General features: G+C 37.5%; 1 non-coding gene across 1 annotated transcript; it reads right to left on the reverse strand.

Annotated features, from left to right (window-relative positions):
- Positions 1-532: 532 nt before the first annotated feature.
- Positions 533-639, reverse strand: LOC121099989. The gene has a single exon (XR_005831714.1). It is a non-coding gene; the product is annotated as a U6 spliceosomal RNA (small nuclear RNA).
- Positions 640-23,450: the final 22,811 nt, after the last annotated feature.

The raw sequence follows: 23,450 nt of genomic DNA on the forward strand, positions 1-23,450 counted from the left end.
TCCTTGGGGCCTTTCTTCAAACAACACATTATATGCACAAAACAAAATAGTATCAAGCCACTTATTTTATTTTATTTTATTTTATTTTATCTTATTTTATTTGCAATTCTGCAAAAGAATTGGGGAGTCATTTTAATATTTACAAGAAATAAATCAGCAGAACAAGATTATATCAGATAGGCTGTGTACAGTAGTTGAGGCTTATAAAACACACCAGTAATTTGTACCTGGTGAGTATAAAGAGAAGCAAGGTAAGATTGAGATGTCTTTACAACCAAGGGAGTACACAGGGCATCAACAAATTAGAGGACAAAAAAATTCACATTTTCTACATTAAAAAAAAAAATTACAGACCTCACAAATGTCTTTGAAGACAAAGAAAAAGCCAAAGTCATCTGAAGGGTGGGAAAGAAGAAATCTGAAACAGAACTCTAAATGTAAAAAGAGTTTTACTTCACAAGACCAATTTTCTTGGCTTCTGTTTCATATATCAATAATCTCCACATTTTGACTATAAAACCTTCTGCTTCTTAAAAATATGGAACGCTTCACGAATTTGCGTGTCATCCTTGTGCAGGGGCCATGCTAATCTTCTCTGTATCGTTGCAATTTTAGTATATGTGCTGCCAAAGTGAGCACAGTATCAAGCCACTTCTGTAAGAAACTTTGTGATTTTATTGGCTTTTCTTAGAGATTTCCTTAACGACTGTGTCCTTTCTTTTAGGAAGTAAAATTCATGTCGTTTTTATTTCATAGTGGGCAGAGAGCTGGAAAACAGATCATTGATTTAGCACAATATTTCCTAGCATATGCCTGACATTTAAAAAATGAGATGGCCCAATTTTGGAGATAGTATGTGACCTTAGTGGCAGGGAGTTCAGATGAGGGTGAACGTCCACAAATCTCCTTCTCTGCTTATGAAGAGGCAATGATGCGCATTGCAGGCAGAATGGAGGACCAGAGTAACCGGGTGGTTTTATTTGGTTCTATTCTCTTATTCTTTTGAAAACGACAAAAGATCTTCCGGGATATCTACCATATCTGGCTTCTCTCAGTCCACGAGGACAAATCATCCCAATTGATAATATTTTGTATAAATGACAAGGAGATATATCTTAAACAAATGCTCAAAGCTTTACATAGATATTGATGAAGAAGAATCAAGAAACTGGGAAGAACCTAGAAAACTTTGCTCTGAAAATCACAGAACCAGAGGCCAGGGCAGTTCCTCTGGGCCCGGAAGTTTAGCGGGCTAGAGATAGAGAGAAATAGGACCGAGGGGGAAGACAGAAAAGCCTGGAAGCAGCAAATCGCAGGTCCAAGTTTTTAAAGCTTGGTTCAAAGTTCTTAAAGTTCAGCTTATGGATTCATCCCAGTGGCAAAAAGTACTCAGGCGTTTCACAAAATTCAAAATCAGAAATGACAAATGCTTTGCTCTCCAAATCACTCTATTTTCTGATTTGTATAATTTATATGCAGGCCAAGAGGAATCAATAAAATGATTTATCTTTTTCAGGCAAGACGTGATCTTTAGAAAACTTGCCATGTGCCAGCCAGATTGTTGGAATTAATTGCAGGCTTGGCAGTTAGGTCAGAACCTCAAACACCACACTGACATTTGAGAAGGATGTGTGGCTCTTCAAAGACAGAAGCCTGAATTTCCCCCAATGTTACCAGTCAGTGCAGTTTGAGGCAACAAAGCAAATCAGTGGATACCTTTCACCTCACTGAGAGATCAGAAAAATTATCATCTTTACCTGTAGGAATTAATAAGGAACAAACATTTTTAGAGAATGTTATTATACCAGTGAATCCCAAAGAGTTCCGAAGTAATGACAAGGTTTGGTGAAAATTTTCTCAAGCTTACTGCACCAAAAATGTTGTCGTGGCAAATAGATTTAATTATTCGCAGCACCCAAGACCTCTGGATATGACTCGCCACGTGAAGTGCCATAAAACAATTTTGGAGGCTTTCAGCACTTCAAAACAAAAATTGAAAACTTTTTAATACTTGGGTCTGTATTAAAGAAAATTGAGATATTGTTCCTTTGCTATTGTTTACGCCGTGATCTTTGAGTGTGAGAGTGGGGGGAAACTGAGAGAATGAATGAGGGAGAAAGAAGGACACATTTTGGTGAGTAAAATATGATATAGCTGGCTGACATTTTCATCTGAGGAAGTCTTCCCTTTTTTCCTCTTCTGACTTTTCTTTCCTTTAGGACATGACATTTCAAACAAAAACAAAAACCCTTTGTTGATCTCTTTTCTTAACCTACTGAAGATAAAATTTGTTTCCTTTAAGGAGTGTCTCATAAGGAAATACAAGTTAACCTGGCAGTGGTTTGGAACAATTGACTCACCATTCTGAAAAATAAATTAGCTGCCTGCCTTACAAAAAAAAAAAAAAGTCTTTTGATCTGAGGGGAAAGATCTGTAAAGTTGGAATCTGCCTAAGTATAGTGACAAGTAGAGTTTCATCTCAGGCAGAAGCATGGTTAAGCAGTGTTATCTAAGGCCACAAGTGCATACAGAAGAAAAACAAGGGCAGGAGTAGAAATACACTCAGAACACTTTTTCCCCACTCAAAGTATACAGCAAATCACATTCATAACTATTTATTGAAATATACTCTGTTTTCCCAGACATTTAATACCAAATAAAACTAACAGTGGGAAAAATTAGAAAAGTTTTAGTGAAGTGGAAATATGACAATAGTATGGGTTACAATAATATTTTGTTTTCATGAATAAATCATGTATTAATTTCTAGAACTGCCATAACAAGATCCCACAAACTAAGTACCTTAGGGGTGTCTGGCTGGCTCCGTTGGTAGGGCGTGCAACTCTCGATCTCAGGGTTGTGAGTTTGAGCCCTATGTTGGGTGTAGGGCCTGCTTAAAAAAAACAAAAAACAAAAAACAACTAAGTAGCTAAAACAACAGAAAGTTACTGTCTCACAGTTCTTCATACTACAAGTCCAAGATCAAGGTGTCAGCAGGGTTGATTTCTTCTGAATGCTATGGGGAGAAGCTGTCCCATGCCTCTCCTTAGCTGGGGTGGTTTGCTCTTAATCTTTGGCATTCCTCAAATCATAGACACAGTATTCCAATCTCTGCCTCTATGTTCACATGGCATTCTCCCAAGGTGGGTGTCTGTCTCTGTGTCTGAATTTCCCCTTTAATAAAGACAGCAGTCATATTATCTTAGAGCTCACCCTAATGACCCTATCTTCATTTGATTGTCTGCAAAGAACCTATTTTCAAATAAGTACAATCACAGGTACTGAAAGTTAGGACTTTAACATCTTTTGGGGAAACATAATTCAACCAAGATATATTTTTGCTTATTTATAGTGACTCACTCTAAGAGTCAACCAATTTGCAAATTACATAGATTAATAATTAATTGACTATTAATCATTAATTGACCTTTCAGCAGACCTTCAGGTGGTCAAGGAAAGAACCTGTAGTAACAAGAAGACTTTACAATAGAAACCCTTTCAGTGTTTGATTATTGGGGGGCATGCATATTCTCTGGACCTGCCAGCAAAGCTGCCAGTTTTTCTTCTTTGGGCAGGGGCATCAAAGAGGACCATGAGCTCTTAGAAACCACAAGCTGCAGCTCAGAGAGCAAGCATCTTATAGAGCTCAATGCGTTCAACAGAGCACAGGGAAGCCAGGATAGCTGGGGAAATGATTGAGCCTATGAGTTGGCTACACTGCATAATAAAAACTGCAGAAAGAGACACAAAAACATGTATTTCCAGGTTCTACTTTTTTAGAATTTTGGGGGAAAAATCTATGTTCTTTTGTTGTTTCAGTTCTTTCTCTAGGAAAGAAATACTGAACATTTTACAAAATACGGATGAATCACAAGTAGATTTTCGCCCAAGACTGTCAGGAGTCCTCTGTTCCGACAGCTGAGATAGACTGTCGTCACCATTCTCCAACAGGAATCTATCTGCAGGTTTTGTCTAGGGCAGTGGTTCTCTAGGGCAGCAACCGTATCACCTGGAAACTGGTTAGAAATGCAGATTCATGGGCCCTGCCCAAGACCTGGTAAATCAGAAACTCTGGGCATGAGGTTCAGCTATCTGTATTTTAACCAGCCTCCGGGAGATTTTCTGAAGTTCCCTCAAATTTGAGACCCACTGGTCTTCACTTAAGTGAGTGCCTTGCCAGTCAATACAATTTAAACAGAAACTTTTGTATTTTTTTTAGTCATCATTGGTGTTTAGGGCTTACTTTAAACATATGTTTGTTGTTACCGGTTACTGTTGCTCTCCTGAAATATTTCCTTGTTAATAAAACTTTAGAATTGTTTTCTGATTTAAAAATCTGTAAGTGCCAGAATATTTCAGTGTCACATGTTCAAATTCACTCTGAGGAAAAGAGAACACTTTCAAATGCAGCCGTCACTGAGAAAATTTCAGACACAGCATCTGTCTTCTTCATCTGATTCAGATTAGAGAAACCTCACAGGATCTGAGAATTGATTTGCTCTGAGTGCCCTGCTTTAAATGGTTTCTTAACCCGCATGCCATCCCAGACCTGCTGAATCACAATCCTTTCTTCTAGGGCCATAAGGAGTCCAGCTCAAAAACGTCCCTCGGATGATTCTGTTGGACACATGTCATGACTTATATAACAGGCCTCGCAAATTCTATCCTCAACATCCTTTGAGGAGCGATTAGTTTCAACATGAAGACATCTGTCCTACCACAGCCACTTGAGAGAGTAATTAACAGTTTGTAAATAAGTAAAGCCCTTCAGTGGTTTATTCACATCAGCGAGAGTAAGGCAGGGAGAAAGGCGGTCCCAGCGGAAGGCACTGGGAAGGAGCCTACCCTGGAGGGAAAGACGCAGCATCTGGAGGGTTCAGCCGCATCCTGAGAAGGAACAGCTCCAGTGCACTGAGCACCGACCATATGTCAGAGGCTCAACTTAGATTATCTTCGGATTCTGTCTCCAATTCCTTTTTTCAACAACCCTAAAAGATCGTCACGATGAGCCCCACTTCCAGACAAGGCAACTGGAAAGGAAAGTGCTTTGCCCGACACTACAAAGCCAGTGAACGGAAGAGTTGAGTTTGGAAGCAGATCTCTCTTGCCTTGTACTCCTTCTGGGCAACTGCCATTCAAGGAAGGGGCGGGCGCGGGGCATGGGATACAGACTTGCAGAGTGTTCCAAGAAGACACCCTGACAAAACAGCCACAGGAAATTCAGAGGTGACCCAGCAGCTGGCGTCGGTGACACAGGTCAAAAGGTATCACAAGTCGGATGCAACTGAAATGCCCACAATAGAAGAACAAAGGAAAATAAAAATCCGTTCATATTCATTGAAATTTTTACTATGTACTAGACTCTATTCCAAAGGCTTTAGCTGTTTTAATTTATTTAATCCTGGTAACAAACCTATGTGATAAACATTATTATTCTCTCAATTTTACAGAGAGGTAAAGTAACTTGTGGAGGGTCACCGGGATCGGACTCAGGCAGTCTGGCTCCAGAAAAGGCACTCTGAATCATCGTGAAAATTGGGATGTATCATAATAATGATATTACCACATGATCAGTAAACTTATAAACATGCAGACTCTACTGACCAATGCGTATGGAACAAATTATATGCCAATTCAAAAATAATGAATAGACTGTTCGGTTTCATGCTACAGTAAGTACAAAACATTTAATATATATTTTATGCATTATATATAAAGGGTAGCTTTTCACCGGACTATCTGAACTATCTTGCTATGTAACAAATTGACCAAAATGTAGCAGCTTTTAAGAACAAACATTTATAATCACATTGTTTCTGTGGATCCAGAATCTTGACATGACTCACCTGGGTTCTCTGGCTCGGGGTTTCTCATAGGTGGCAGTCTAGGTGTTGGCCAGGATTTCAGTCATCTCAAGGCTCAACTGATGTGATACACAGAGAAACACACACTTGTGATATGCCACCGAAAAATGCATAAGCTGAATCCAACCGTGAAGAAATATCAGGCAAGCCAAATTCGAGGAATATGATACAAAATTACTTGATGTTTAAAACTGTCAAGATCAAGAAAAGAAAGGCTGAAGAATTATTCCAGATCAAAAGACTCATGAAAGATTATAACTAAATGTGATTCATGATTGATGCTGGACTAGGAAAAAGCAAACTGAAATAATAAAGCTGACTATGGAATCAGTTGTCAAAATTTGAATATTTATTTGGATTACTGGTATTGTACCAATGTAGATTTCCTTATTTTAATAACTGAACTATAATTTTGCAAGAGAATATCCTTAGGAAATACACTGAAAAATTTAGGAGTAAAAAAATATTGTGTCAGCAACTCACTCTAAAATGACTCAAAAAAAAAAAGGGGGAAAGAGAGAATAACAATAGATTAGAGAAAATGTTAACAATGGGTGAATTTTGGTTAAGCTATATTGAATTCTTTGTGCTATTCTTGCAAATTTTCTGTAAATTTAACATTATATTAAAATATACATTTCCAAAATAGTATACTGCCCTATTTGCTAAAGGCCTGAAAAAAATCATGGTTTGACAGATTCACTAAATATGAAATTTTGGAATATCAGGCAGAAAATAAAATTAAATGTCATAAGTAAAAAAAATAAAATAAAAGATCTGGGTAGTAAAAAATATATACAAAGATGAAAATATGGATATTTGTTCTGCTTTGAAGTAACTTTCTCACTTTCAGAAAATAAAAATGTGCCTCCATATTGTTTTCTTAATATAGTGTAAGTTTACATGTGAAAGCTTGGGAATCAGATTCCTTCAGTTTGAATTCTGGCCCTCCCACATTCTATGTGGTTGACTGTGAGTAAGTTTCTCTGGCCTCATTTCCCAATCTGCGAAATGGAAATAATAATAACACTTAATAGGGTTATCATGTCAACCTGAGCATTCACTAATTTAATATACTTAAACTGCTTAGCACCGTGCCTGGATCATGAGAATTGTTCATTCAGTCATAGCTCTTCTGTATTATTTGATCTTTGATCCATACTAGTTTTCATAGTTCCACAGAATTACAAACAATCCCCAGTGACCCGAAGAGGAATTTCTAGGTAGAAAAATGGAGGTGGCTACAGCTTCAGTACGTAGAGCCTGGGCATTGAGCGGTGAGAGGCGGTCTGAACCCAGGACTGCAATGGGTCCTGATGCTTCATAACCAGGTAAGCAAGGGACTGTCCCTGTACTTTTTACTATTACAAACTGAGCTAGAATGTGGAAATTATGACTGTTCAGCATCTTACTGTCCATTGATTTTCCACTTTGTATCCCCTTGGTGCTTGGTTTCAATTACTTTTCTGCAACTATAAAAAATGACAAATTTTAGCATCTCAGGTAATACAGGACACAATATACTGAACATTTTCATAAAGAGATAGAAAGGTGGGATTTAAGAAAAATCCATTATTTCCATATTTGGTGGTAGGTATAGCATTATTACACACAACCCGCAATCTCACATGACAGCTGATCCATACCATATGGTTTCCGCTTGTGTTCTCTGAGGTTGGACTGATCTCATGAAAATATATTAAAAGTCATAATTCTTAAGCAACAAAAAACACATAAATAAAACCTTATCTATGTTGAATGCATTTGGATCCTGACTCTTTTTTTAATAATAATTCAATTTGGGGCACCTGGGTGGCTCAGTCAGCTGAGCATCTGCCTTGGGCTCAGGTCATGATCCCAGCTCTGCGTTGGGCTCCCTGCTCAGCGGGGAGTCTGCTTGAGGACTCTGCTTCTCCCTCTCCTTCTGCCTCTCCCCCCCCCCCCCCCCCCCCCCCCCCCCCCCCCCCGCCACATGTGCTCTCTTGCTCGCTCATTCTCTCTCTCAAGTAAATACATAAAATCTTTTTTAAAATTATTAAATTTAACATTAGCAACATCTGCATCACTCAGGAAACCAGTATTTTCCAAAATGAACAATGCCTGATGTTTCAAAATCTTACATGGCTGGAAGATCTATTTAAAGTACAAGATAAACCAATATATTTTAATGTAACCCAGTTCAGTGATAGGCTTTTAGATTTCAAACTGAAATTCATCTTTAGGGAACCACTATTTATTGAGATTTGGTGTATATATCTGAAATTGCTCAGTCAGTTAAGCATTTATCTTTGGCTCAGGCCGTGATCCCAGGGTCCAGGGATCAAGCCCCGAGTTGAGCTCCCTGCTCAGTGTGGGGCCTGCTTCTCCCTCTGCCTGCTGTTCCCCCTGCTTGTGCTTGCTCTCTCCACCCCTCTCTCTGTGTCAAATAAATAAATAAAATCTTAAAAAAAAAAAAAAAGAAATACAACTCCCTCTTCCAACTAGATAGATAAATATAGATATAGATATGATACAGTGGGATTTTTTTCATATTCTTCAACAAAACAACATATCACAAAAGATGGACTGCAGAAGCAAATATAAGAATTCAGCTGTCTTCTATTAAACCAGTCACTGAAGAGATTTGTAAAGAGTAAATCAATGCCACTCTTCTCCCTAAGTGTTTTGTTTTAGAAAATATTTTTAATTTAAAAATATGTCACTTATATTAACAGATAATGAGACTGGTCTTGTTATTTAAAATAAATATTTTTAAGTTTCTCAGTTGCAATTTCTAATACAACAAATAGTGATAGATGTAATCTACTGAACAAAAGCTCTTTGTCATCCTCAATAATCTTTCAGAGTATAAAGTCATCCTAAAACTAACAAGATATGTTGATTTTATTGATATGGTCATCTGACTCAATTTTGAGTAATTTTTTTTTATCTGAACTAGCATAGGTGGTTCTGAAGCTACACTGTCTTTTTCCATCGACTGGCCGGGAATTGACCGGCAACAGAAGGTTTGCTATTTCATGAAGTTTTTCAGTTGATAAAAGGTAAAAATGTATAATTGCAGTCTGAATTTAGGTTTGAAAATCTGCAGCTTTTGAAATTCATCAAATTTGATCAGAACCTTGTATGCTAATATTAATTGAATCAAAGCACATTTACAATTTTATGTTTTAGATTCTTCCTAAAAGAAGCTATTCCATATTAGGTTAAAATGTCATTTCTAAATGCCCAGTTATTAGACATAATCATACTGTAATTGTCTCAGTGAATTCATTTCTGCAGAAAAGAACTAATAGGTGATAAAGCAATAACATAACTAAATGATAGCAAGACTTTGTTCTTTAGAAAAAAGAAACTATCTCAAAATAGTAAGTTTGCATAATGCAACTCACCAGCACAGCAAAATTTGGATGAGTATTCATCACTGCAAGGTAAAAAATAAAATTAAAAAACTTCACTACAAGCTAGAAGGGATTAAGATTAAAGGATCCCTAAGCAATAAAAATATAATAAATAAATAAATAAACAAACAATAAAAGGCTCCTTATTTTCTTATCACGAAATTCCATAAATTAGAATTAGAAGTGTAAAAGACATGATTTAGTCAAATAAGAAAAATTTACCTTTTTAAAAAGATTTCATTTATTTATTTGAGAGAGGGAGAATAAGAAAGAGAGAGAGAGTGCACATGCATGAGCAGGGGGAAGGGGTAGAGGGAGAGGGAGAAGCAGACTTCCCACTGAGCAGGGAGCCCCACACTTGGGACCCGATCCCAGGACCCTGGGATCATGACCTGAGCCAAAGGCAGAGGCTTAACCAACTGAGCCACCCAGGCACCCTGAAAAATTCACCTTTTATCTAAGAAATGAAAATGTATGGAATAAACTTGAGAGAAATTCAACACCTCTAAAAACCTCACCGTCAAATACACTGAATGTCTGGTAATTGGAGGTCACCTGCCGGAGGTCACCTGAATGTGTCTGACAATAATAAACACATTTCTTTTTCTCTCATAGTATATACCGAGGGGAGCATTTCTTGCTGGTGGACCACAACTGTCCAGGGAAGTCTTCTAAGGACCCAAATCCTTTCCACTTTTCCATTATTTGATGCACAAAGCTTTCTTACAATAGTTGAATAACAGCCCATCAGACAGCCTCAGAGCTTTTTATTCCGTAGTAACCATTGCTATAAGGATGTGGTCTACCTGGTAGAATCCGCGGACGCTGTCCAGTGTCATTCTGTCCCTTCTTCTATAAATGGCTTCTTTGTCCAAATCCTAAATTATTGTCTTCTTGTATTTTTTCTATCCTCCTGAAATTATTCAAACTCCTACAGAATTTTCTCTTTAGTACAGCCGATAAAATAGTTAGAAGGCATAAACCTCTTTTATACATGAAAATCACCTGACTTTGTTGGAGTTCAGTTTCTAAGATCATCCCAGTGAACTTAATAAAAGAATTGTGGGACTAATTCTTTTCTGAAAATAGCTGAACCAGCAGACTGAGGAGCAACTGTCCTTAAAAAAAAAAAAAAAAAAAAAAAAAAAAAAAAACTTTAACATTTAAAAAGAAATCTTTATACAGATTTATTTTCTTCCTCTGATTTTCCAGAATCTCCTCTACCTGCCTCCAACATCATTGTCCCAGTGCTCTATCGCATAGTTTCCACACGTCCTTTTGCCAAAGTTCACAGCACCCCTTGTGTTACAGAGCTAGGGAATAAGCAATAGCAAGAGGGGCATCCCACCAGCAGCTAACAGTCAATGGAAGAGAAACAAAGAGAAAAGAAGAGACAACTGGTGATCTCAGATTATAAAATTAATGGAGATGCAGGGAGACTAAATCAAGATAAAGAGCAGAGCAGAATGGTGTAGGCAGGAGCTGGCCAGGAGGCATCCCAGGAAGTGGCAGAGATCATTAGTGCTCACCATGTCTGTGCCTTCTCTTCTTCCTGGCAGGAAGAGCCAGACCTATGCTTCTCCTACTGTGGTGCTTGGACAGGCACTGCTCTGTAACTCTGTAATTCTTGATGCTAAAACTGGACTCTGAATCAACGACATCACTAAGCACACAGTTAAGTTCAGCTAATATTTTTTCCCCCAGCAAAACTTTCTCAATGAAGGAAATAATGTGCTGATTTATATTCTCATTGAAGTCTCAAGGATTTTGTGAGCTGCACTGTGGTAGACAGCACTGTCCAAACCTCCTCGGATCTTGCTGGGGCTGCAATGTGAGCAGAAGTACTGTGGGTCAGCTCCCACCCAGGATGTTTGTACTGTGCTGTGCCACCGGGATCTCCCTTTTCAGGACTGAAGCCCTCAACTCCACTACCTGTTGTCTGTGTTGACAGCTCAATGCTCACAGCTAGATAGCCTCTCCCAGTGACGTCTCTTGGCTGAAGAGAGCTGCACTCTCCACAAGGGCTATATTTACTTCTTGGGGACAACTGCACTCAGTGACATTGCTGTGTGGGTATAAAGCCATGGCTTCTTACCCTAAATTCTGGATAACTCTGAGCTCCAGAGCTCCCTGTGGGTCAGCAGAGGCCTTTATTTTGACTACATTACAGCTCAAGTCTTCTTTCTGCCCAGTTATGCTTCCTTCATTCCAAGACCACTCCCTCAGAACCTTCTTGAACACAGAACTTCACCTCAGAGGGTTCTTCCTCAGGAACCTACCCAATGGAAAGCAGATCTGATTTCCTCTTTTTTTCTTCTCTGGGCTGACAGTCTTATTTGCTGGTGACCTTAGAAGGTGGAGGAATCACATTGGTCCCTAATGAATTCTTGGTCCCTAAGGGATTCCCTAGAGCCTGAGCCTACCCGTCAACTAATCAACTAATTTTGGACCAGGACACAAGATTTGCTCTGTTTGTTTGGTAAGCAACTGAGATTTATGGTTATATATTGAAATAGCTAATAAACAAAGACTAATATAGAACATAGATTATGGATCTACTAGCAGCTAAATATTGAGAAGACATTTCCCCCCACCTCCAAACTGGAGTGTTTTCCCTGTATTCTTTTTGCCAAACAGTTGGGACTACTGGTAAAAGTAGTCTTTTGTTGGTTTTTCAAGTGATCTTGCCTTTCCGTCTTTACTTCTAGCTTTTCAGTTGTATAACAGTAATTCTTGAAGATATTATCTAGATCTACTTAAAGAAATATAAGAAGGCAAAAAGACAACTCTTTCCTTTGGAAATTTTGAAGTAATTAGATGAATTCTTTTTTTTTTTTTAAGATTTTTATTTATTTATTTGACAGAGAGAGACAGAGCATGCACAAGCAGGGGGTGTGGCAGGAGAGGGAGAAGCAGACTCCCCGCTGAGCAGGGAGCTCAATGTGGGGCTTAATCCCAGGACCCTGGGATCATGACCTGAGCTGAAGGTAGATGCTTAACTGACTGAGCCTCCCAGGCGCCCCATTAGATGAATTCTTAACGGAACAGCTGATATATAAATCATACACAAAAATGGTACAGACTCGATCTTAAATTTGAAAGTAACTATAAACCTGTGACAGTCTAGGTCGGTAAGACAAGTTGAAATACAACTAAACTGTGCTAATATCCCAAACTATTGCTTTGCTGATAAAATGGTGACTTGGATAAATTATTCTCTACCACTGAAAGGGAACCAAAGATATGGTTCATTACACATCAGACAAGACAAGTAAGAGTAGACTAAGATTTTTAAAAAATTAGAAAAGAAAGAAAAGGGTACGTCTATGCTACAGCCAAAGAGAACAGAGCTATATATTGTATATGCTTTCTGTTAACTTATTAAACGACGGTGCTAAGATACACCCTAAGGAGTAATTAAACTTTATCAAGAGCTGCGAATAGTTTAGACGTACAGTTTTATGGACATTGATGACATGAGACTCCTGGGTTTGAAACAAAATACAGTTTATTACTCATAGCAATAATGGAAGTCAACTTATCAGCATTTTGTTGCAGTAATTCCTTGAGCCTAATCCCCACATAGCAAAATGAAGAGGGCCAGTTAGTATGTGCACACATGATAGATTGCATTACAGGAATGCTTGCCAGAGTTTAGGGAATTGGAAATGGGCAGTAAGCTATCTCTGTCATCTAAGAAACTATCTCTATCATCAAAGGTGTGGACCGTACGAACATCTTTGAAAGACAATCTAAAACAAAGGGCAGTCAGTGCAACTGCTCAGAAACTACAGAAACCTGGGAGACCTGCAGAGAATGGTCTCCTAAAAACCCCATGAAAAAGGCTTTTCTATGTTTGCTTGTTACACAACAACATAAAAACATAAAACTAATGTTTTATATAATCAGTGTTTTTACATGCTTATGTAAAAAATTTACAGAAAAGCGTAAAGAATAAAAATATCGGTTTTATTTTTCATACGGTATTTAACATCAGCTAGAACCATCCTTTGATTTTAAAATATCTTGAGACTTTTTAGAGAATAGAATATATTCCTAGAGAGCTATAAAGATTTGCAAGGCTTTTCAAATTTTCCTTTAATTTCATTCATGCCAGTCCAGCCTCTACCTATGCGCAGACCATTTACCCTTCTGTTTCTCTCCCTTTGTTACTGATTGATTCAACCACATTTTTGTGTTTTGTGGCTGGAGGAGGATTTCAACTGTCATAATGAATACCTAATTAGGCAATTTTATTGTCTTCCTGCTATTACTTTCCCCCCGATGCACCCCTGAGGTCACAGTGGTTGTTTAATGGACCAGAAAACATCTGATGATAACACAGGACCTCTGGACTCCTGGATTCCTATGAATGTCTCTGAAGGTTCTTCCATTTGGCTTCCACAGTGGAACTGCCACTCTGTGAGATTAATAGGCTGACCTAATTGAGGCCACTAATGAGCCATTCTCTCTTGAAAGAGCATTTTATCCAATTGCTACACATACATAGTACAGCATCAGGGAGGCTCATTTTTCTAGCTCCTTTGCTTTATGATAGCATTGAACGTCCTGGGAATTATTAAAAGCTTCATCATAAATATACAGACATGTCATCTGCCTGGCCTGCATAGGCATTTGAATTTGAGACTCACTATTTAAAAGATAGTAGTGAGAAAGAAACTGGAAATTGCTAACCTGTAGGCTTTGACTTATGGCTTGTAGTATATATGGAACCAAATCTTAAAATTCTAACCAAATATTTGCTATTTCTTCTCTTAGGGAGAGTTGAGGAAGAAGTGATCAATTTAATGGACGCAAAGATTATAGGGCATGAGAAGCTTGATATAATTTACTTGATAAATAAAGATAAGTGCCTGGTCTCCACTATATTAAGTACTAGGAAAGGTACAATGTGGGATGAATTATGATTCTTTCATTTTAATAGTGTGTAACTTAGGAGGAGAAAAAAAAGATATACATGTGTGAAAAGCTATGCAGCAAATAAGGCAAAATAAAATAGATGATAATGAAAGAAAACATATGTCATAAGGAGCAGCAGAAAGTGATCAGTTACCAACTGGCAGGACTTAAAAGAATTTCCGTGTTCCCATGAGAGAAAGGACTTCAGGCTGGGGGTGATCAAAGAAAGCCCTTATCTCAGTTATGCAAGGCATGGCAGCTGGTTGTCAATGTTGAGGATGCACGTATCCCAAGTGAGAAGACATTGCAAGGCGGGAAAACTACAGTCATTGTCTTTGTTTAGCTTTTTTCCTGGATATCTGGAATCTAAATAGGAACCCGAGTACATTTGGGAGTTATGGGCAATTTTAGCCAGAAAGAGAAAAAGTAATTATATGAAAACTAGTTATTATTCAAATAGTCCAGGAAACTAGAATGCATGTCTGATTACATAAATGCAAACTCCATTCACATAGAAAAAAATAGTTTTAGAAATCTAGTATTTAAAGTTGAAATTAATATATGAAATATTAGGCATGGCTTTGGAGAAATGGGAGATAGAAATGATTAATAGTAACAATGTTAGAGTGGAAGCATGGGAGATTTAGAAACATTTTGTTGCAAGACTTGTGTTAGGAAGACCACTAGTGAGACTCTACAATAGTGGTTCTTAAACTTTTTGCCAAAAATGTCTGTGATAGTCTAAAAAAAAGCTCTATTTCCTCTCTTTCAATATCTCCAAGTTCATGCAAACAACATTTTTATTCAATTTGGGGCATCAATTTGTCCTCTGAAACCCATACACATACTTAGGATTAAAGAATCTTGCTCATCGAGACCTGTTCAGCCACCATCTGTCACCACAGAGATCCGTATTGACTATTACATGTCAAGAGTCCTGAGTCCCGACTCACAAAGTAAGATCAGATCCCAGACACCGTGGTCAGATTCTATTTATAGAAGGTTTTATTGTCAAGCTATTTACAGACTTATTCTATCTTTAAAAAAGAGAAGAGGAGTGCTTGCCAGGCAGCACCATTAAAACTGCTCAGCTCTGCTACCCTTGAGCTAGGCTTTCATTTCTCGTGCCTGAATTTGCCCATTGTAATTTACACTCACTTCTGTGATAATTTAAATCTTCAGGAACCATCAAAGATTATACCTTGAGATGCGTGGTAGTTGACCTTTATATTTTTACTCTTAATATGAGCACAATGCTCATATTAAGATATTCTGTTTGAATAATCTTGATTTTAGTGCTGTTCAAACCCAAACTGAGTGTTTAAATTGTTAATAACAACTCTGCTTGGCACGTGTTATGAAATAGTTAGGGTCTCTGCATCTTATTTATCTTTCGCTTTGTACTTTTTTTCTAGGTTATGGCCACTTGACTTTCAAACCACAACAATGTGAAAAGCTCCAATGTACTTGCCCATGGAAAATCTTGACCTATCTTTCTGTGATTGACTGAATAAATGCTGTCTTCAGTCTAGGAAATGTGTGCGGGTTTTTTTTTTTTTTTCTTAATATAGAGCATGAATTAATGGCATTGTAACTTTGCTGACCTCATCTGTCCCCTTTTTCACATCTTTCTACCTTTCAGCATCTTTTTTCATTTTTGGATGTCCTAGGATCTCATGCTTTTCCCATAATGGAGAAGAACCATGGAATAAACCCAATTCAAATTTAACTGTTGTACTAGCTTAAATATTTATTACCTATGCACCTATAGTAATCTGTCTTAAATTATAGAAATTATAACAACTGCTCTGAGAAACTTATTATTGGATTTTTGGTTTCTGGTTCCACATGTAAGGAGCTTAGAAATCACCATTCTGTCCTAACGAAAAGTGAAAAGCTGAACAGACTGCAAATTCAATAACCCTTCTTGGATCTGTAAGGGAAGGAAGGACGCAGGGTAAACCACTGCCCCAAAACTGGAAAGAGAGACAAATACGGCAAGTCACCGCTTACTGGAGCAGAGACTAACCAGTGGAAACTGTCACAGAAAACAGTGGTAGAGGAAGAAAGAAAACCTGACTCATAATTGGCAAATTATGGGAAGCTCAGTGCAGAAAACTCTGAGAGTTATAAACTTCAGGGGGACCCAGTCATAGGTGGGGGGCACTACAATATTGTGGAGATTTACCTTTAGGAGTTCAACTAGGTTCCCACAGTAAATATTGGAGAAAAATACCTTAGGTCTTCTGGGAAAAAGGAACAATTTTGAAATATGCCAAAGCAAGCACTCCGTTCTTAACAGAGCCTGCTCTCAGGGGAAACTAGTTAACCAGATCCTAATCCGCAGGGGAATGATCAGAGCCTAACTGACCTGGGGAAAGGGAAGTACCAAGCTCCAACCCACCCTAGCCATCTTGTCCCATCGAAGCAGGGAGAGAAAAACTGAGCAACACTTGTGAAGTTCACAGTTCAGAAGTTTAGGCTCATAATTGTGTATAGAACACTTCCCCTCTCCCCTTACCACCACCACATCGGTAAAGATCTATTTACAGCAGTTCCTTTTACCCAGTACATCATGCCTGGCTATAAGAAAAATTACAAGGCATAAACAAAAAAATTTTTTGAAGCAACAGAACAAACATCAGAGCCAGACATGGCAGAGATGTTGGAACTATAAGACTGGGAATTTAAAACAACTGATTAATATGCTAAGGGCTTTAATGGATAAAGTAAACAACATGTAAGAACAGATGGGCAATGTAAGCAGAGAGATGGAAATCCTAAGAAAGAGCCAAAAAGAAATGCTAAAGATAAAAATACACTGTAACAGAAATGAAAAATGCCTTTGATGGGCTTATTAGTAGACTAGACACAGCTGAGGAAGAATCTCTGAACTACAGGACATATTAATAGAATTCTTGAAAATTCAAAAAGCAAAGAGATCAAAGACTGAAAAAAAAGGGAGAGAAAACCAAACAGAATATCCAAGGACTGTGGGACGACTACAAAAGGCATAATATACATGTAATGGGAATACCAGGAGAAGAAAGAAAGGAACAGAAGAAATATTTGAAACAATAATGACTGAAAATTTCCCCAAATTAATGTCAGGCACCAAACCACAGATCCAGGAAGCTCAGAGAATACCAAGGAGGAAAAATACAAAACGAACAAACAAAAAACAAAAACGAACCAAAGAAAACCCACTATACCTAGGCATATCATTTTCAAACTACAGAAAATCAAAGATAAAGAAACATTGTTTCAGACCAGAAGAGATAATGGTAGTAAAAGTTCTTTGAAAAATGATGAAGTACCATACACATTTGTTTATTTACAACAATAATAAGAAAAATGAAATCTTTGATACTAAAATATTTGTTCATAAATTCTGGAACAAGATTGAAAAGGCTCTTTCTCTCATTTTGGCTATGATACTGATAGTAATTAAAATAAACTTTGCCTTTTAAAATATTATTTATTTGGGCATTTACATATTGATTCAATAGGCATATAAGAACGTCAGGCACTAGGCTAAACACACGTGATACATAGGTGAATAGCCAGATTCCCTACTTTGAAAACATTCTTGGTCTAGTGAAGAAGATATATGGGTTAGCAAAAATTACAATACATTGGGATAGGAGTATATACAGAGATTATTATAGAAGCACTGAGAGTGGCTGGAGCCTACTGTTTATTCCACTAAATGCAGCAATCTCTCTCTACCTTTCCTTAACACTAGAACTGGTAGCTGTGGCACCAGTCATGCAAAATAGAGACAGTGCACTCCCAGTGTGGAGACAACAGAGTAGCATCTCACCTACTGAGAGAGGAGGCATAGTTCAAAGGTGGTGGAACTGGGCATTTGTAGAGACCTCCATCAGTTTTGCCGGTCTAATGTTCCTTTTCCATTCTTTCGGTAAGATATTTTTTTCTTCATGAGGGTATCTTAAGCAGTCAGGGTAGTCTGCTCCTGTTCTTGCACCATAGGATGGGTCCATGACCCAACCCAGATCAAATAGAAGCTTATTTTGCATTTTCCATCAGACCCACCAGAGTAGAAGCTCTTTCTCTCCTGAAGTTACTCAACAGTTAATGTAGAGCCCAGAGCTATGACAGTCTCCTTTGCCACCATGCGAGTACCTGTCTGAGAATGACATCGATACAGATGAAGCCGAGCTGAAAGATGAAGACACAGAGACTCGATGACATTGTTTGAACCCTAAGATCCAGCCACACCGGAATAGCTGCCTCCTTTGGGCTTTCCACTTGTAAGAGTTAATAAATCTCTTTCTTTGCTTAAGCTGATTTAAATTAAGTTTTGATCACTTGCAAATGAGAATTATCAATATAATCTGAAATGTAGCTGTGAATCAGCCATTATTTTCTCCTTCCAGTAATTTGGACTGAAGAGAAAGCTGTAATGGCCCTGTTCAGCAGTATGTCTGTGATAAATCAGAAATTACCAATTCAATGGAAAAGTCATTACTAGTTTTACATTATGGTTTTCTTTCTTAATATAGTCATTTCTTCCCCTTTATGTTGTCCATCTACTATATGTACCCTGTAACAAATTGAGCTTGTTATTGATTTTATAAAAGAATCCTGCTCAATGTTGACAAGAATGATTGCCTTCAGCTGATGGGCCACTTGTTCAATTCTGTTACCTTGCATCTTTGACTTGGTGTTGGGTGGGAGGGTTGGAGGAGAGATGATTTTATACTGTTGGATATACAGACACAGATCTGGAAAGTTGAAGAGAAAAATAGAAGAGAACTGTTTCCACAAAATAGAATTATTCTGTTGTAAATGGCATGGCTTCCTTCACAATGAAAGTGCCTCGTACTAATGGCTACTTTAAAATGCAAATACTTTTTGTGCTGGGGAAGAGTAAACATATTAAAATAAATTTCTCAGTATGTTTTAACAATGAAGTGTGAAAAAAAGGAAATCCCTCGTGTCTTTAGGAATGGTCTTAGAAGGAGGATTAACAACAATTCTGCCTTGAGCACTCAACTAAATGTTAGCAATAAAAGAGAAACTTGTTAAACAACAGTAAATCCAATGAGTTAAATAATCAATATGTAAAAATCATTATCCAGGCCCAGAAGCCGAAGTTATTCAACTCTTAAATTGACAAAGCAAAAAGTACCTGAGTACAATGGCAAATAAAGAAGGATCAAGATGATAAAAAAGGAGGAAATCATTCTTGCTATGTCCTGGCTATCCCAGAGGTTTTGAAAAGTGAAGTAAAGTGAAATAAAAATAAATACTTAGTTTGGAGAGACTCATTCTTGCTATCTTGACATAGATATTATAATTTTCTTCATGATAAATAAATATGAAGAAATGAGTCAGACAGTGCTAAGAGCCATGTATCAAAACATAGGCAGATTTGGAAATGTCCTTTACCACTGTATTCCCGGTAGGAAACAAAAGCCAATTGCTACCAGGTATCAAGTGCGGAATTAAAAACTGTGGTTGCATGTACAATGAAAACTTAAGTTAATAAGCATCAGAGCTCTGTGAATCAAAGACTGGAAAACAGTTTCACAGAAAAAACTGAAGTGAATTGTTTATTAATTAAGTTTCAGTGTGCTGGAGAGCTAACTGGCTGATGAAATGGAGAAAATCTGGATAAATAAAAGCACAGACATCTAATGAAATACATGAAGGGGCTCACAGGTGCTTAGTAATCTTATGAAAGGGCCACATTGTAAGGATATTGATTAATATCCTTTGGCTCTGTTTTATCCATTAATAGTAACCTCACAGCTCCCTTCTGTTTTCCTTTTGATCATATAAATTAAGCAGTACTCTTGTTGGCTGTCCGTCTATTTCTTCTGGGGAGGCTGTGTTCCATTCACCATCTGCACACTTCTCTGAAGGTCAAGACCACTGACATTGCTGGTCATTGCAATGATTGAAACACCTTGCATGGGGTGGTTAAGAGCCACTCTTTTCATATCCATTTCCATTAGCAAATCAAACTCCATGAATCCTCTCGGACCATCAGTGCTGGCCTGAAGCGCCACGGCTGAAGGTGCTGGCGCCTGTCTTACCAGGGTGTTCTTGACGGCCTTGGTGAATGTATGTCTCTGGGCCTTGCTATAGAATGTAACGCTTGAATATGTCCTTTGTTCTCACCCAACTTATCCACTTCAGCATGCTCACTTCCCTGACCCTTTCATTCTCTTCATCACTCTCTTCCACAGCAATTTAAGCATTGCAGCACCACTCTGGATGAGCCCTCACTTTCTCCAGGCCTCCAGGGGCCTCCCAAGCATCAAGTTGGAACCATCTATTGGGATGTTCGCTAGGTGGTCAATACTGTACCTTGAGAAAGTACCCTCAAGCCCATAATATCTCCCTTTTTCAAGCTTATGCCCTCTGAATTAATCAACAAAAATGTCCAGTCTTCCAGGTACTCCTTTAGCTTATGTTATTACATGCTGGCTAATACTTGCAACTCATTCATTTTATAACAACTCTCTTTATCTGGCTCACCTAGATAGAAGCAGACCTTGAAGGGACCTCCTGATGCTTTATAAACAAAAGGCCACAAGGGGCAATGCTGTCTTTTAAGGGTCAACCACATCAGTGGGCCCTCACACCAAGTCTTATAGAAAATAACCAATATAAGGAAAGAAGAAGAAGCATCACTACAAAGATCCGGCAAATATTTAAAGGATAATAAAGGAATGTTATAAAGCTTGATGACAATACACTTAACAACTGGAAAAAATGGACAAAGTCCTTCAAAGCACAAGTCACTAAATAGAAGAAACAAATAATCTGAATGGCTCTTGATCTTTAGGAAGTTGAATTCATAACCAAAGCCTTCACACAAAGAGAACTCCAAACCCAGATAGTTTTATTGGTGAATTCTATCAAGTAATTAAGGAAGAAATAATATCAATTCTGCATAGATTTTTTTTCAGGAAGCAGAGATGTTATATTTCCTAACATGCTTAATAAGGTAAGTATAAATGAACAGAACAGAATACAATAGTTCTCAATCAAATGTTAGCAAATTAAATCTAGCAATACATGAAAAGGATAATACATCATGGCCAAGTGGATTTTCTTTCTGTAATGCAAGATTAGTTTTTTTTTTTAAGACTATTTATTTATTTATTTGAGAGACAGCACAAATGGAGGATGAGGGTAGGAGCAGAGGGAGAGGGATAAGCAGATTCCCCCCTGAGCAGGGACCCCAATGTGGGGCTCGATCCCAGGACACCAGGATCATGACCTGAACTAAAGGCAGATTCTTAGCTGACTGAGCCACCCAGGTGCCCCACTGTATGCAAGGTTAGTCTAACATTTCAAATAAAATCAATGTGATTCACCATGACAAAAAGAAATAAGAGAAACATCAAGAAATATGGAAAAGCATTTGAAACAATTCAACCTAATCATGAAAAAATTTTTGGCAAGCTAAGGATATCCTCATTCTGATATGAGTCATCTATAAAAATGTATAGTTATCCTGGCACACAGTAAGCACTCAATAAATGTATGCTGAAGACGAAAAAAAATGTGTAGCTAGTGGCGCAGTGAATTAATGAATGCTTTCGCTCTGAAATAGGGTACAAGACAAGATTATTTCTTCTTTCCATATCTATGCAATATTTCACTACCCAGTGAAATACGGCACAAAGAAGAAAGAAAAAAATCATAAAATTTGGAAAAGAAAACTTGAAAGTCTCTATTTGCAGATGTCATGGTTAAACAGGAAATCCTAGAAAATCTACCAAAACAGAAAGTGACCTAACATAGCTGTAGAATAAAGGATTAAAACACAAAAAGTCTTTTGTATACTAGAAACAATTATAAAATGAAATAAAAACAAAAAACTAATTTGTATTAGTAAAAAAAAAATACAAAATAGCTAGGAATAAATTTAAAGAAAATATGAAAGACTACCATACTAAAAACTATACAACATTGATAAGAGAAATTACAGATCTAATTAAATGGAGAGCTATACTATGTTCATAGATGACATGACTCAATATTGTTAAGATAACAATACATAATGACTTCTCAAAGAAAATCTCAACAGATCTCTTGGTAGAGGTTGGAAAACCGACTGCAAGATTTATACTGAAATTAAAATGACCTGCAATAGCCAAAACAATCTTTAAAAGAGGGATCAAAGTTGGAATGCCTATATTATCAGAATTTCACATTTACTGTAAAGTTAAATCAATGAGGTATTACTGTAAAGAAAGACAAATAGATCAATGGACCAATAGACACAATCATATTTGATCAATATATTTTCAACAACATTACCATTCAATTCAATGAGTAAAGAAAAAGAAATGCTTTTTCAACAAATGATGTTCTTCAAATCCTTACTTAAAAAAACTAAAAAAAAAAAAGCTCAATCCTACCCTACATGATACACAAAAATTAGAGATGTATCATAGAACTGAACATAAGTCAAATCTATAAAGCTCATAGAAGAAACATAGGAGAATATCTTTGTAAACTTAAAGTAGGCAAAAATTTCTTAGGCCACAGAAAGTATAGCCGTAAAAGAAAAATTGATAAAGTAGACTTCATCAAAATTAAGAGTTTTAACAACCCTATTTATAAAATGGGTAAAAGTATTAAAGAGATATTTCACAAAAGAAGATAATCAGATTGGCTGTTTCACACATATATAGTTGCTCAATAGAATTAGTCATCAATAAAATGTAAATTAGAACCATGATGAGATACCAACACATACCCACTAGAATTGCTGATATTCAAAAGACTGGAAATACCAAATGGTGAGCCTGTCGAGCAAATGGACCTCCTACACCATTTGTAAGAGTAAAAATGACAAACTACTTTTGAAAATTGTTTGGCATTTTCTTGTAAAATTAAAGATATATCTATTCTTACAATGAATTGTCCAAGGATATTAATAGCCACTTGTTGAGAGTTTAGCTGAACTACATAATATTCGGGCCTCAGCATCCATTTCACCCATGTCCTGTGGCCAAGCAACCTGCAGGGACCTTGAACTGACCTCTAGCCCTCCAGGGGGCACCTGTCTTAGGGAACAGCCTGGAGGGTAACAAGTAAATTTAAGTTCCTGAAACAACTACCTCAATGACCCTTGTCATAAGCACTCTTCTCTGCCCCCCAGGCCCTTCCCTTTGTATACCCCTTAGAAGAGACACCCCACAGCCCACCCCACCCTGCCCAAAGCTTACCAAAATCCAACTCTTTTTTTTTTTTTTTTTTTAGAGAGAGAGTGTGCAGG

Source organism: Ursus maritimus, unplaced genomic scaffold (genome assembly GCF_017311325.1).
Source record: "Ursus maritimus isolate PB19 unplaced genomic scaffold, ASM1731132v1 scaffold_1, whole genome shotgun sequence".
NCBI classification, from domain to species: Eukaryota; Metazoa; Chordata; class Mammalia; order Carnivora; family Ursidae; genus Ursus; species Ursus maritimus.